The sequence below is a fragment of the Bison bison genome, unplaced genomic scaffold, assembly GCF_000754665.1.
Source record: "Bison bison bison isolate TAMUID 2011002044 unplaced genomic scaffold, Bison_UMD1.0 scf7180017864258, whole genome shotgun sequence".
NCBI classification, from domain to species: Eukaryota; Metazoa; Chordata; class Mammalia; order Artiodactyla; family Bovidae; genus Bison; species Bison bison.
Genome location: NW_011494830.1, coordinates 3,315,665 through 3,329,173, shown reverse-complemented (window position 1 = coordinate 3,329,173; position 13,509 = coordinate 3,315,665).

The window sequence follows — 13,509 nt, the reverse complement described above, 5'->3', positions numbered from 1 at the left end:
TTGCCCAGGCAGGGGAGGGAGGGAAATGGGGCTAAAATGAAGCATCTGAAAGTAAGAGTTTGTCCCGGGTGGAGGGGTTGTACCGGAGGGTCAGCTGGCAGGAAAGCTCTGTACTGACATGCCTCCCCTGCCCCAGACAGACCCCTTTCTGCCCGAGGGTCCCGCCTTTCTTGTGTTTCCTATCCTGTTTCTTGTCACCTCATTTGGAGTCTCTGGCAACATATCTTGCCTTCCCTTCTCCGCCCCTTGCCCCCCGTATTCTCCCCTTTTTCGGATATGGAAGGCGTGCCATCTCTCTACCGCCCCCTCTCCTGTCATCGCCACCCCTCCCCCTCTGCTAGGGTCTCCTGTCATCCCCTCACGAGATCCCGCTGGGCTAGTTCTCCAGTTGGCTTAGGCGCTGACCCACAGAGATTTAGTTACTTTTTTGGAAGGTGGGGCTAAGGCCATGGGATTGTCATCTTTCCTTTTCTTACTCCTTTCCCCGAGACACACAAGTTCTTTTCTAATAAACTGCTAATAGAGAAAGTAGCTTTCCTGAAACTATTGCTCTGGTTACATCACCACCACCCCCTCTTCCTTTAAATTATAGTGTATTTTATTTAGCCTGTGAAAAAAAAAACAACAAAACAGTGTCTGAACAGTGACAGTAAATTACTTACTTGGTCGACAGCCACAACGATTTGATGTATTTAGAACGTTTAAGCATAATCAAATATTAAAGTACCATATTTGTGCAGGGGTAGAATTTATGTAACGTATACATTTACATCTGCATATATTTATAGTTTAACATTTTGTTCTCTTTCATAGCACTATTATTTTGCAAACTCTTGGGAAAAAATTTAATTGCTCCTTTTCCATCTCATTCCTTTGTTTATTATCTTGGATGTATAGGATTCAAATCTTGGTTCCACTACTAGCTGTGTTATCTTAAACAGATTACTTAACCTCTTTGTGCCTTAGTTTCTTTACCTTCAAATCCGGATAGTAATTAAACGAGTGAATATGTGAAATCCTTTGGATCCTTTACATATTAAAGTTAGCCATTAATTTCATTCTGGTAGCAAGTAAGAAATAAAGCTAAGCAGAAAGGAGCATCATGTTTGCTGAAATTTGATTTTATGTCTTTCCAAGCATTGAGAGATTGCTTAGAAAAAAGGGTGGGGTTGACATTTTCAGGGAGATTTCATCCCCTTCTTCTCCAAAATAGATAAGTTTGTTTGATGGTGGAAATTGTCTTGTTATACGGGATATGTGAGTTTTCTTTGGCATTGCTCTCTATTTAGCAACTTTCTTAAAAAAAATTTTTTTTTTGTATTGGCATTCAGAATTTAAAGGTTGTATCTTTACAGAGCTTGTCCTCTATATTTTACATGTAGAAACCATGTTTTCAGTAGATTATTTACCTGCAGGAGTTTTAAACGGCAGTAAAATTGTTACAATTGATCTTTTTAATAGCATCACAGACAGAAAGTATCTTTATCTATATTTTGCTTTTTATATCATTAATGAGCATCTTGGCTTTGGTTACATTTAGCTTTGTAAATTTATTTGCTGTAGAATGCAAAATTTAGTTTGAGGGCCAGAACATTTTTGGAGAACTTTTAATTACTTTCCTTCTATTTCTTGAAACTAACTTTAAGAACAAATGAATAAATTTAGCTTGTGAAATAGTGTCTGAATAGTGACAGTAAATTATTTTAAGAACAAAAGAAGTTGACTATTTTATAAAACCCCACTACATCCTAAAATATCCAAGGAAATAAAAGTAAACAGGAAGAGCTTTATATTGCTAAATTATGAGTGTTATACTGACATACTTTCATGTTACCAACTTTTACCTGAAATCTCATAACATATTTTATAATACTCTACATTACCAAAAGATCTCTTCTTAGGGTTCCTATCCTGGTTCCACCTTGGAGGTGAGCTTTGTGAAGTACTTTTTTGTGTTAAAACTTTAAGATGGAATAAAAGATTACCTGAATTAAGTTGCATTTTAAGACTGATTAATAGAATTCTAGTATAATAATTATGCTTTATTGGCTAGTAAGGGAATACAGTGTAATTCCTAAAGATTGTTTATTTTTAAATATTTGGTTTCCTAATATTCGCTAAGGGTAACTTGCCTTCATTCGTAAATTACTAGTTGTGAGTAATCCATAAAATGGATAACACGTACTTGAGTTGGTGACAGTTAACTCAATACATGAATTAAACACATAGCCTTGTAAAGTTGAGAAGAAAGGCTCTAATTTTTCTTCCTCCTATTAGAGAGAAATATGAATCAAAATTTCTTGGCAGTTAGTTGTGTGGGTGAAAGGAGAGGAAGGAACACTTCTTTTCAAGAATAGTTTTGTGTCTTACCACAGGGAAGAGTAAAACAGAAGACTGTAGATAATAAAAGTGAAAAATTATGCATGCATTCAATGCATTTGATGATAAACTTTGTATTTGAGAAACAATACTAGTAATTTAAAATCTCAAACTAAGGGGATAATCGCTTAGCCTATAACTGATTTTTGAGATGTTGGATTTGGGAGACTGAAAATGTTCATTTCCAGTTGCATTGGAATTGGCCCTTAGCTGATATTTAATTTGAGGATGAAAGGAAGAGAAATGTAATTTTTATTGAGGGCCTACTAACTCTTAAGGCCTTCATATAGGTCTTGTTATGCAAGTTACATTGTTGAAATTGAGGCCTGAGCAACTTAATTTGTCAGGTGAACAAGCTGGGATTTTTGGACCCAACCTTCGATTTTTTCTGAACTATAGATTGAAATTACAAATGAATCCTCAAATAATTATAAAGTGACTTTTATTTTTTTTTGGTCAAGTTGTACAAGAGAGAAGAAAAACTTACTGAAGAACTCAGGGAATAACGGATGGAAAATTTTTAAGGTATTCTTTCATTATGCCACAGTATAAAAAATATTCCAAGTAACAGTTAATTATCTCCGATTTCTTAGGGGCTGTGAACATTTCCCCCATACCTGAAGGCTGTGGTAATTCAACTTAATTTTGTTGCTAGATACATTGAAAATTTTTATCACAAATTATAAATTAAGTAAGTTAAAGATACCCTTCTTAGTTCAGTGCTAGAATGGATATAGTGAATGATATATAAGTATTTCTGAAAGCACTTCAATATGTTGATTAAAATAGACTTTAAAATCCTTTCTTATTATAGTGGGGTTAAATAGCCATCCCATGAGGATGTCATAAGTATAAAATGAGAGAATGAACATGAGGTTCTCAGTACTATACCTAGCACACAGATAGGCTTAAATAGATAGAGGCTATTAATATTTCTCACATGTGAAGTCCTCTGAAGGTTTAAGAGGAACATTAGAGATAATCTAATCTGTAGGTCACTTAAAGTTTGTATCCTGCAGTAAACCTGAGAGGGAATTTAGAAATGTTACAATTCTAAATTGTTAATTAACTAGAAAAGCCAAATGTTCCTAATGAAGCACTAACTGATTTGCAAAAATGAGTATATTGTTTTGCAGATTTTATTTCTTGTAGCAGACATTGGGCAACATCTGGAGCTATTTGTGATTGTCTTACTTGGGGGCTTGCTATTGGCATCTAATGCGAAGAGGCCAGAGATTCTGAGCATCTTGCAATGTACCGGGCAGCTCTAACAGCAAAGAATTATCTGGTTCATAGTGGTCAATAGAATCATCGACAGAACTATCTGGTGCCAAAGTTGAGAAACCCTGCTATAACATTACTTTGGAACTCTTAGTGGATACTCTGTCTTGAAAGAAAGTATTTAATCATCTCATCAAATAATTTTAAGCAGCTAGTGTGCATCCTGGGTAGCAAGAAGGGCTTCCCAGGGAGCTCAGCTGGTAAAGAATCTGCCTGCAATGCAGGAAACCCCGGTTTGATTCCTGGGTTGGAAAGTTCCCTTGGAGAAGTGATAGGCTACTTATTCCAGTATTCTTGGGCTTCCCTAGTGGCTCAGATGGTAAAGAATCTGCCTGCAGTGCGGGAGGCCTGGGTTCGATCCCCGGGTTGGGAAGATCCCTTGGAGGAGGGCATGGCAACCCACTCCAATATTCTTGCCTGGAGAATCCCCATGGACAGAGGAGCCTGGTGGGCTACAGTCCCTTGGGTCGCAAAGAGTCCCACCCGACTGAGCAACTGAGCACAGCACAGTGTGTAGCAGGCACTTTAAACAGATAAACAATCTAACAGAAAAAGAGTTCACTTCATAGTGTTACAAACTACATGCTCATGCCTCTTTAAATTAAAATTTAATTGTTTTAGGAAAATACAACCCTATCTCTTAGTCTTGGTATAAAGTTCACATAATATAGTTTCTTGAGCAGTTACTAGGAGTATAATAATACATTTTTACTATTCCTGGAATTATTTGTTGATTTAGTTTTATGTTTTTGCATGTGCTTTGTTTATTAATAAGTCATATAAGACTTAAAATTGAGTTATTGCATTTTGCTGCTAGAAGAAGTTCAGTTCAGTTCAGTTGCTCAGTCGTGTTCAACTCTTTGCAACCCCATAAACCGTAGCACGGCAGGCCTCCCTGTCCATCACCAACTCCCGGAGTTTACCCAAACTCATGTCCATCGAGTCAGTGATGCAGTCCAGCCATCTCATCCTCTGTCGTCCCCTTCTCCTCCTGCCCCCAATCCTTCCCAGCATCAGGGTCTTTTCAAATGAGTCAACTCTTTGCATGAGCTGGCCAAAGTATTGGAGTTTCACCTTCAACATCAGTCCTTCCAGTGAACACCCAGGACTGATCTCCTTTAGGATAGACAGGTTGGATCCCCTTGCAGTCCAAGGGACTCTCAAGAGTCTTCTCCAACACCACAGTTCAAAAGCATCAATTTTTCGGCGCTTAGCGTTCTTCACATCCAACTCTCACATCCATACATGACTACTGGAAAAACCATAGCCTTGACTAGATGGACCTTTATTGGCAAAGTAATGTCTCTGCTTTTGAATATGCTATCTAGGTTGGTCATAACTTTCCTTCCAAGGAGTAAGCGTCTTTTAATTTCATGGCTGCAATCAAGATCTGCAATGATTTTGGAGCCCCAAAAAGTAAAGTCTGACACTGTTTCTACTGTTTACCTGACTTAAATAGTTTAAATGAATACATATTTATTTCTCATATGAAAAGTCTTGAATGGTTAGTAGGAATGATATGGTAGCTTTATCATCATTTGTTCTTTCTTACTAGTCATCTTTATCGTCTATCTCAAGTTTGCCTCATGATCCAAAATAGTTGCTGAAGTTCCAAGCATCAAATCTCAGTTCCATGTAGCAGGAATGGGGTGTCTCTGGGGTAAGCCAAAAACATCTTGCTGTAAATTCTACTCAGTAGCTTTGATTTCCATCTTGTTAGCTAGTGCCATCTGAAAAGAATGTTACGATATATTTTTGTATTTTTCTCCTGGATAAACACGTGCCTATGATTCCCTTGTGGATCAGCTGGTAAAGAATCTGCCTGCCATGCGGGAGACCTGGGTTCGATCCCTGGCTTGGGAAGATCCCCTGGAGAAGGGAAAGGCTACCCATTCCAGTATTCTGAACTGAAGAATTCCATGGACTAAGTCCATGGGGTTCCAAAGAGTCTGACAGGACTGAGCAACTTTTACTTTCACATGATTCTGTTAATAAGGAAGGAAGAAAATAAGAATGGATATTGTAGAGGCAACCTTTTTTTGTTTGTGTTTTTATTTTTCTTTTTCCTATTTTGCCACAGATTATAATAAAAAAATAGTGGTCATACTCTTGTCCTGTTCCTTCCCCACATAGTCCCCGGAAGTAGTCACTTGCAATTCTTTTAACAAGTATGATGTTTACCTCCATGTTATTTATTTATTATAATTATTGTAATAATGAAAAACAAAACAAAGTGAATCCTAGACCTTGTTGGCTGTATTTAGGGAGCTAAATACTTTGCTATTTTTTATGCTTTTTCTTTCCCCCTGGAGAAGGAAATGGTTACCCACTCCAGTATTCTTGCCTAGAGAATCCCATGGACAGAGAAGTTTGGCGGACTATAGTCCATAGAGTTGGACACGACTGAAGCAACTTAGCAGTATGCTTTTTTTGGTTGACTTTCAGGTTGACTTTCAATTCTTTCAATTATGAAAGGTAGACTTTCAGCATTCAGTTCCGTTCAGTCGCTCAGTCGTGTCCGACTCTTTGCGACCCCATAAATCGCAGCACACCAGGCCTCCCTGTCCATCACCAACTCCCGGAATCTACCCAAACCCACGTCCATCGAGTCGGTGATGCATTGAATACTACTAATTGTTCATAATGACATTATTTGTAATAGCACATTATTAAAAATTAGCTAATAACAAAAGTTAGGAAAATGTTAAATTTAATGGAATCCTTTCTCCTAACAGTCATGTGTTGTTGTTTAGACTCTTGTGATCCCATAGAATATAGCCTTGCCAGGCTCCTCTGTCCATGGGATTTCCTAGGCAAGAATATGGGAGTGGGTTCCGATTTTCTTCTCCAGGGTCTCTTCCTGACCCAGGAGTCAATCCATGTGTCCTGCCTTGGCAGGCAGATTCTTTACCACTGAGCCACCTGGGAAGCCCCTAAGAGTCATTGTTTAAGGGATATTTATTCATATGGGAAATTGTTAGTCGCATTATAACAACAGAAAAAGACACTGAAGGCAGGTGATATCACTTTTGTAAATAAAAAGACCAAAAAAAAATCAAATTGTAAACAGTGGATAATTTATTAGTGATATGTTTATAGATGAGTATTTTTCTTTACATTTATTTTATTTTTTTGTGTTTGCTTCATTAAATCTACTATCTTTATAATCAGAGGAAAAATAAAATATAAAAAAACTTTTTATTTTCTCCCTATTTCACAGATTGCTTATTTTCTGTGAATAAATGCAAGAATATTTTGAGCATGATGAAATTTGAACTCCTTTGTTTCTCAAAAATATGTGAAATGCTTTTTTAAAAAAATGAATTGGTTTATAATTTTAGGTTAACCAATGACAGCCTAAACTTAAATAACTTCTTTATATATAGTCTTGCATTAAAATATATATTCATTACTGCTTTCTAATAATCACCCATAACATTGGGTTAAAGAAATTTATTTCAGTTTTTGTAGATAAAATGGTAGAAGAAAATACTTTTAAATGAAGTCATTGCTTTAAAACTTCGAGTGATACCATTATTTTACAGTTCTGCCAAACAGACGTTAAGGCACTAATTGTACTGTTATTGTTGGCACTGATCTTTATTTTCTTGCCAAAATTTGATAAACTATACCTTTAGCAATTACAAATAAAAGCAAAAAAGAAAACTTTAAAGAAAGATATGGTAAAAGGTGTATATGTATTTGAAAAATAAAATATGATCAATAAAATATGGTTAATTAATATGCTATTTAAAATGTATACTGGGATTCCCTAGCAGTCTAGTGATTAAGACTCCATGCTTCCATTGCAGGGGGCATGGGGTCAGTCCCTGGTCAGGGAACTAAGATACCACATGGCTTGCAGCCAAAAGTTGTTGTTTTAATAAAGTATATATTAATATGTAATGAGCAGGATATTAGGCCATTTGAAATCTAATATAATTTATTAAAATACTAACTCTAGTTATATTTTTACAATATCTAGTCTGATTTGGAGAGTATTTTTACAGTTTGTAATTTCACAGGAATCTAATACAAGGAAGTCTTCAGCTTCCATGTAATATGTATCACCTTTATTTTTTAGCTTATCTCTGACAGGTTGGTACATCATTTCAGCTGTAAACTCTGTTCAGTAATAGGTCAGCTCTCTGGGATGAGACCCAATCAGCATCACCTGTTTAGCACTGTGGTGGAACACTTGGTGGCAACTAAATATGAGAGGAGGTCAATCTGTATAATGTGTGACATAAGATCCTAAAGTTCAGTATATTGACACTCATATACCAACCACTTAATACCTTCAATTCCCCAAAGCAGTGGTGAACATGAAAAACAGTTGAAAGGCTTTGTGTTTAAACAGTAGAAAAAAAAGTGATTGATGTTAGGGTTGATGCTTATTGTTTATAAAATTGGCCCTCCATATCCATGGCTCTATAGCCCTGAGTTCAGCCAACCAGAGATGAAAAAATATTGGGGGGAAAATTCCAGAAAGTTCCAAAAAGCAAAACTTGAATTTGCTGCACACTGGCAACTATTTACATAGCATTTACATTGTATTAGGTATTTAAGTAATCCACAGATGATTTAAAGTATTTGGGAGAATATGTGTAGGTTATATACAAATACTATACCATTTTAAATGAAACACTTGAGCACCTACAGATTGGGTATCTGTGGGTGGGGTAGAGGTTTTGGAAATGATCCTGGAACCAGTCTCCCAAATCCTGATGAATGACTATATAAGGCATTGGTCATATAGTGATAATCAAACAGGCACTGTCCCTGTTTTAGTGTATAGCTATAACTTTGATCAGGTCTATGAAGAAAAAGTATATATAAAATGCAGGCGCCTGCATTCTCAGGCAAGTTGACTTTGACTGAGATTCTTTGCTTTAGTTTGTTGAATTTAAGGTGTCTCCAAGGAGAGATCTTAAAGATGATTGGCTTTACATAATCCGGAGCTCAGAAGTGAGGTCTGGTCAGTCATAGTTGTGTGGATGGTATTTGAAGCCATGCATGTGAATGAGCTCACATAAAAAGATAATATAGAGAAAAAGACTTAGAAGTGAAGAAACTCCACAGTTAAATGGCCTGTTAGAAATATTGAGACTTGATAAGTCTGAGAAAGATTAAAGAGCTTGGAGAAAACCAGGTAACTATGGTGAAACAGAAGATAAGAATGAAGGATGAAGTGAATGGTAATTGGCATCGAAAACTATTGAGGTCCAACCATTGAATTAACATGGAGATCTTTGGTGACTTTAAGCAAAGCTCTGTTTTCATGTAATTGATGGGAGCAGGAGTCAGACTGGAGTAGTTTGAGGAGTGGGAAGCAAAGATGTAAATAGTAATATAGATATAAAGGAGATGGGAAGATATGGGTGGAAACTGGAGAAATTGTGGGTTGAAGGTGAAGTTTTTTTTTTGTTTTTCCTAAAATAGTTGAGAATTTGTTGTGCTTAAAATTGGATGAGAATGATTCATTTGAAAGGAAGAAATAATGAAAGAAGAGATAATCTGTAAAATAAGATCCTAAAAGGGAAAGGATGATAAGATTCAAAGCACAAATGGAAGAGGTGCTTTGTATAGGAGTTTTGGGGTAGGTGGAAGCTTCATCTCTTGAGAGTATATGGGGGTGGTTAGAGATTTAAAGTGAACAGAAGTCTAAAATGGTAGCTTCTTAAAGAGATAGATTTAACTGACCTGCAGAACCATTTGAGTTTGCTGATTTTGAGAACAGAGTGACCATTAGTCTGTATTTTTGTTCCTCAGGGCTTGTCTGGGTAGGTAAAGGCATGGAGAACTTGATTAGCTGTATTTATTCAGTGTTGAGTGATACACTATAATTGATTAGTTAATTAACTTTGAGAGAGAAGGGGACATCCTCCTTTTCTGGCTACATTTATGGTAAAAGAGAGAAGTGAAAAGAGAAATAATGTAGAGAAGTAGTTGTATCAGTAGATATTAATAGATGGGTACACAACATTGTTCTTTGTACCTTATATATGTGTGTATGTATTTGATACTCTGATAAAACATGTACACAATTTACTAATACATAGTTCTATAACTGGAGTTTACTAAAATTAACCCATATCTGTTTTAGTTACCCTGAAGTTAAAACATTTTAAATATTCACTAACCACTTGTCAATGATTTGCTATGTGTGTGTTATATTTTTAGTTATCAGAAAGGTTTACTTATTTTATTGAAGTTTATGAATATAAGTGATATTTTGAGTGTTTTCTGTGTGTCAGATACTGTGATAAGTGTTTTACCTCTTCTGTCTCATTTAATCCACTACCCTATGTGGTATGTGCCATTATTCTCATTTTAAAGTTTAGAAAATTTTAGACTAAGAGAGATTAAATGGCCTAAGTCAGATTGGAATCTTGGCCAGTCTGTCAAGAGCCTGTATACTTAACCATTCAAGTATACATATATATTATATCTAGGAATAAGCATTCAGTATTTATTATAGTATCTGTGCATATATATCAGTATATACTATACTTAAGCAATTATTGAGTGGAAGTAGTGATTTAAAAATACTCAAGGCAGCAGAAACTAAAGATGTTCATGAATGCGAAAGAGAGAAAAAAACTAAACTTAAGCTATCAGAAGTTCTCTCTAATAAGTGATTTTCAAACTTTTTATTTTTTCCCCCAACCCACTTGAATGGGATATGCTTCTCTCTGAAGCAGTGGCTCACTTTAGTGGTCATTTTTAAAATGCAAGAGTTAGTGATGATTACAAACCTAGTAGTTTGAAGGCTGGAGGGTTATGGAATATATTTCAGATGTTTTTCTTAATGATTAAAATTTTAAAGTTTGTCTCTCCATATTATTTAGATTAACCTTGAATATCTTGAAATTTTACTAACGCAGAGCAGTGGCTGTGCATTTTTAGACTTTATTATCCTTTGCCATGTTTTGGAAACTTGCCAAAGATCTCTCAGGTTATAGAACTCATCAGTAAAGTCATATTCCATACTCAATGAGGGTGTGGTGAAATGGATATCTCATGTTCAAATGATGGGAGCAGAAATCACCACAAGCTTTCTGAACCATAATTCATCAAAATAGATTAGAAACATTAAAAATAATTTGTACTTTTTGACTTACAACATTAATTTCTGAGAAATATAAATTTGGATATAAAGCAATTCATTGTAATATTAACTGTAATTAAAGGAATGAGTTGAAAATGAAAATGCAACCAGAACAGCTAAAACAGCTGAACATTTTTCAACCTCGTAAACTATTCAGCCTTAAAAAATGTTCTCAATGACTATATAATGACCTAGGAAGATAAAATATAATGACTAAAAAATTAGGTGGAAAAATTTGTTTGTAGGAAGACTATACAGTTTGAATATAGGCTGGTCCATTCTCACCAGATGCACTGTATTTTAGAGGGGGGTGGTGCTGTAAATAAAAATCAAATGAGCTACTTCACTAGAGACAGGATTTCTTGAAGATAAACTATAGGAGTCATTTGTGACTTCAGGAAGTCTGTGAACTCTAAAAGTATTTGCAAAAGAAGTGTACTTGCATTTCCTTGGTGAGCAAGTGTAAAGTTTTTGTTTTTTTCTCAGATTCTCCTAAGAATTTCAAATCTTACTAAACAAATACAGACCACAGTCATTCAGATACACCAACAAGTTATGAAACTTTGCTGCAAGCCATTGTGATATAAGCAACACTGCCTGCTTTTGCAAATAAAAATTTATTGGACTTTGCCCGTTCACTTCTGTATTTTCTATTGCTGCTTTCATGATATAACAGGGTTAAGTAGTTGAGATGGACAATGTGTGGCTCATAAACAGCTTTCTGGCCTTTTCAAAAAAAAGTATCTCAGCCCCTGTGCTACTTTCTTATTGATTCTTTTCTATAATCCTGTGAGATAGGTACTGTTTTTAATCTTCATTTTATGAATGGCACAGATGAGGCTCAGAGAGGTTAAGCAACTAACCCCAAGTCACACGCTAGAAAAGAGAAATTACCAAGATGTTAATAGTGGTTATATGTGGGCAGAAAATGATGGATGATTTTTTTAATAATCCAGATTTACTACAGTGAGTGTATATAATTTATCAAGAGGGGAGGCAGTTGAAAAAAAAGTAGAACTGAGTTGGAATCTTAAAACTCATTCATCCTTTTTTATTATTTTAATTTCCTCCATTTCATCCCATGCTTGTGAAGAGCAAATATTCAATTTCTGCTTCCCTTTATGGGACTTAACTCTTACTATGCAGTCCTTTCTTAACTTGATTTTTTTGAAAAAAATATTCTATTTGTAGTTTCTTTAAAACTCTATATTAACTGAAGCCATTTTGTCCTTTAACTCCTTTTTTTTATTATTGTTTTAAAATTTTATTATTTTGAATTGCTAGTCTTTTCTTTTATTGAAGTATAGTTGATGTACAGTGTTGTACCAATCTCTGCTGAACAGCAGAGTGACTCAGTTTTACACATATATACATTCTTTTAAAATATTATTTTCCATTATGGTTTATCCTAGAAGACTGGATATAGTTCCCTGTGCAATACAGTAAGACCTTGTTGTTCATCCATTCTATATGTAATAGTTTGTATCTACCAACCCCAGATTCCTGGTGCACTCCTCTCCCCTGTCCTCTCCCCTACTATAAGCCTGATCTCTATGTCTGTGAGTCTAGTTCTGTGTTGTAGATAGGTTCATTTGTGCCATGTTTTAGATTCCACATGTTTTGCCCTTTAACTCTTGAGATTCTTTGTATTCTCTTTATATTTTGAACTTAACTTCAATAACTAGTAAGTGCTCATAACTCAATAGGTATTTATAAAATGCTGCATATATGCCTGTCTGACAGTATATATATATATAACTTATTTTTTCTTAGTATCAATCTATTGAATTATCCTTAATTATCTTAGGCATAGATCTAGGTACATAAAGTGTTGTAGAAGGTATTCCTAAAAAAAAAAAAAAAAAAATTGGCTGTGTACTATGTGGAAAGTTTCATCCTAATGATTATAGGAGATTAAAGAAGGAAAAGTTCACATCCCCTTCCTTCAAGAAACCATATCATATAGTAAGGGAGAAAAAGTTTATCTGACTGCTGCAATCACTGTCACGACCTTGATCCAAGCCATAGTCATCCTTCCTCTGGGAAATTTTATCTCCCTGCTTCTAGTTTTCTCGGTTCTTTTCTCCACAGAGCCAAGTGATCCTTTTTTTTGTGTGTCGGGTTATATATTTATTAGCTTGTAACATATTGTTTTTCTTGTAAAAGCATGAACATTTTGGAAATCTGCATTTAAAAACATAATATGTTCAATCATTTGTAAGTTTATTTTCCTTTTAATGCTGTTACTGTTTGATACTACTTAATTTTTTTTAAATTTTATTTTATTTTTAAACTTTACAATATTGTATTAGTTTTGCCAAATATCGAAATGGATCCGCCACAGGTATACATGTGTTCCCCATCCTGAACCCTCCTCTCTCCTCCCTCCCCATACCATCCCTCTGGGTCGTCCCAGTGCACCAGCCCCAAGCATCCAGTATCGTGCATCGAACGTGGACTGGCAACTCGTTTCATACATGATATTATACATGTTTCAATGCCATTCTCCCAAATCTTCCCACCCTCTCCCTCTCCCACAGAGTCCATAAGACTGTTCTATACATCAGTGTCTCTTTTGCTGTCTCGTACACAGGGTTATTGTTACCTTTTAAAGACATAAGAGTGAGGTCTCTTCTAAACTAAACCTTCCATGTTTTTCTGTCTTAGGGTCAAAGCCAAAATTCTTGGAGTGGACTGCAGGGCTTCATGATCTAGCCTCTGTCTAGCTTTTTAACTTG